Source organism: Cebus imitator, unplaced genomic scaffold (assembly GCF_001604975.1).
Source record: "Cebus imitator isolate Cc_AM_T3 unplaced genomic scaffold, Cebus_imitator-1.0 Scaffold948, whole genome shotgun sequence".
NCBI classification, from domain to species: Eukaryota; Metazoa; Chordata; class Mammalia; order Primates; family Cebidae; genus Cebus; species Cebus imitator.
This window is the reverse complement of record NW_016108263.1, coordinates 88201-91419: the sequence shown is the minus strand read 5'-3', so window position 1 is coordinate 91419 and position 3219 is coordinate 88201. Positions and strand designations below refer to the sequence as shown.

Below are 3219 nucleotides of genomic sequence, written 5' to 3'. Positions count from 1 at the left end.
AGCTGGGATTACAGGCACGTGCCACCATGCCCAGCTAATTTTTTGTATTTTTAGTAGAGACGGGGTTTCACCACGTTGACCAGGATGGTCTTGATCTCTTGACCTCGTGATCCACTCGCCTCGGCCTTCCAAAGTGCTGGGATTACAGGCTTGAGCCACCGTGCCCGGCCCCAGTATGCCATTTTTAAAATGAAATCACTAAACTTCAGAAAGGCATGATGAAGAAAAACTTCCTAGGCGGCATTTACCTATTGCCATCTGCCCAGAGCCTTTGCAATACCACAGAAATTCTTTGATATGATTCCCCAGTCAGGTGGCTGAAAGATCGGCCATCAAACAGGTGGATGTCTTGATTAGGGCTTCAGAAAAATATGAATATTTCAGCTGTAAGCTTCCCCATGACTGTCAAATCTGCTACTCCTAAAACAATATCCAATCTCAAAATTCCTAGAAAGCTTCAAAATCCCTAACCCACAACTCAGTAGGCTTAAATGTAAATGCACAAGATAGGAGTATCTATCTCAGAGAATGGCTGTGAATACTGAAAGCCTGACTTCTGCCACACATTTAGAGCACATCAAGTGTTCAATACAGGCGAACAGGAACAAGGCCCACGTTTCCCCTTCGTTTGTCTCCCGGCTTCCCCCAAGGCATGCCGGCAAAGACAAGACCTGGGTCCTGTTCTACATCCCTCCATAGATTTTCAAGCCCCGCCGAGCTTCCACATTCAGCCTCCCAGCTCCACCTAGTTCCTAACCTCCTATGACACACCCAATCCTGACAGTCTATTACATTCCAGACTCTTTCACCAATACTCCATACGCTCAGCCCTGTGGACAATTCCTGGCCCTGGGACTGCTCTCCAGCACCTCCCAGGGAAGCACATGGCTACCTAGAACAGTGACTGTCACATATTAGAAGCTTAATCAACATCAGCTGCCTACAGACTCAGGGATCCCCAAGCCCTCTGCAGTACATAAAGATGCTTGCTGGCTCATTTAGACAGCACCGGGCTTTGCAGACACACCCTCAGCTACTCAGATCTTTTGGACAGAAGAATGCTCTGCAGATACTGCTAGGTCCTGTCTGGATCGCTGGTTTCCCCAGCTACAGGGTCATAAAGCAGTCTAGTGCTTCACAAATAACTTGTTATAAAAAGTAAATAGAACAAAACAGTTCTTCACAGCACATCACAAGTAGTAAGTGGAAATGTCAATTCATGAAAGGTGAGTTAATGTTAACATATTATGTTACATAATGTTAAATATATTATGTTGGTCTGTACTAGGTTGCATTGAAAAAAATGTATCTTAATGCAAATCACCGTCAAAATAGCTTGAAAAATACTGTAATAGTGGGTCCAGATGACCCTACAGACTCTTCCAGCCTAATGTGGATTAATTTTAACTCTCTCAATAACCCCAGGGTAATCCAGAATTTTAAAACATTTTTCATTTGAATTACTTTCTGAAGGGCAAGTACATCTAAGATGGGCAAAATTTCCTCATTCTCTTCCTGTATTTTTCACCACAAGTTTACCTGTCCCCAAAGACATTCGATTTGCTCCAGGCATAAAAACTGCATTCCTGCAGTCACATTAAAGCCATCTAGATGGTTCCAGGTCCTTCTATCTGCCCCCAGCCTCCTGTCACCCATTATTAGACACTACCCAGACCTTGGAGACCCATCCAAGGCCCTTGGTACATCTCAATATTTGGCTCCCACCTCTGGTGGGCATATCCCAACCCCTTAGGTGGCCCTAAAAGATTTCCTAGTCCTTGAACATTTCTTCCAGGCCTGATAAAGGACTCCAGACCTATGCAGACCAGTTGCATCCTCAGGCTAGCCCATGTAGACACTTTCCAGCCCTAACAGACATACCCCAGGCGCTCTAGATGGCTCTGAAGATACTCCTCAGGTCTTGCAGACCCTCCTTCACCCCTGGGACATCTCTCAAGATCTCAAGATGGCCCCAGAACCCTCTATGCAGACCCTAGACTCCGGTCAGCCCATAAAGACGATCTACAGTGTCTACAAACACGATTCAGGCCAGCTATGTGATGGAGGGCAGGCGTTAGGCTCGGTCCAGGCCCAGGGACGCCCCCAGTCCTCTCGGAGATGCCCCATAGACGCCTCCAGGAACCCACGGATACGTCCTGGGGCCCTGAGAAGGCCCCCCTCTCGGCGCCAGGTTTCGCCGCAGCTGCCGGGCCCAAGACCGCCCAGTTAAGCCCTCCAAGCCCCGTGGCTTGTGGGGAGGACCCCGGGACAACTAGCGACCCGACTCCGCCCCGCCCACCCCAATAGGCCCGAACCCCGCGGCCCGGACCGCCGCCGCCATCTTACCCCGCCGCTCGGGCTGCGGCTCCAGCCCCGGCGCGGGGCGGGGCGGGCTGGGGCGGGACTCGTGAGCAAAAGAGGAGACAGGCGGAGCTAAAGCGCCGCCGAGCTTGCCGGGATTTCAAGTACCGAGCACGGCGCCGTGAAGGCTGGTGGGAAGGCAACCGGACTCGGTTTCCCAGAAGTCAAAGGGACATATGGGGCGGGGACGCGCGATGCACGCCGGGAGACGTAGTCCGCGCACCGCCTCTGCCGCGCGGGGACAGCGAGGGGGTGAGAGGTGAAGTGGGCGGGACCGCGGAAGCCCGCGATGACGCCCCACAGTGCCCTGCGCGCGCGCGGAAAGGGTGGCGGAACAGGAGGTGACGTAAGAGGGGCTAGACCGAAGAGATGCAAGGGAATTGTAGTTCAGCGGAGTGAACACGGCTTGCTCGATGTTGTCCGGCCCACATTCTGGGCCTCGGAATCCAGATCCTCCAGGCCCACCTAAATTTAGAACCAGACGGGATGCAGCAGCGCACACCAGTAGTCCCACTCGCGAGACTGAGGTGGATGGATCGCTTGAGCTTAGAAGTTGGAGGCCAGCCTGGGCAACATAGGGAGGCCCCGTCTCTGAAAGAATAAAAATAAGCCGAACGCGGTGGTTCACGCCTGTAATCTCAGCACTTTGGGAGGCCGAGGCGGGTGGATCACCTGAGGTCAGAAGTTCGAGACCAGCCTGACAAACATGGGAAAACCCCGTCTCTATTAAAAATACAAAAATTGGGCCGGGCGCGGTGGCTCAAGCCTGTAATCCCAGCACTGTGGGAGGCCGAGGCGGGTGGATCACGAGGTCAAGAGATCGAGACCATCCTGGTCAACATGGTGAAACCCCGTCTC

General features: G+C 52.4%; 1 protein-coding gene across 2 annotated transcripts in view; it reads right to left on the bottom strand.

Moving 5' to 3' along the window:
* The window catches only part of SCAF1 (SR-related CTD associated factor 1), a 17199-nt gene extending 14740 nt beyond the window's left edge, over nucleotides 1-2459 (bottom strand). The window contains exon 1 of one of the 2 annotated variants that reach the window (XM_017521058.2): nucleotides 2347-2459. The gene's annotated coding sequence lies outside the window, so the exon portion shown is untranslated. Of the gene's footprint in view, nucleotides 1-1881; nucleotides 2303-2346 lie in introns of those variants that run through there. The other variant, XM_017521059.2, reaches the window with a different exon arrangement.
* Nucleotides 2460-3219: the final 760 nt, after the last annotated feature.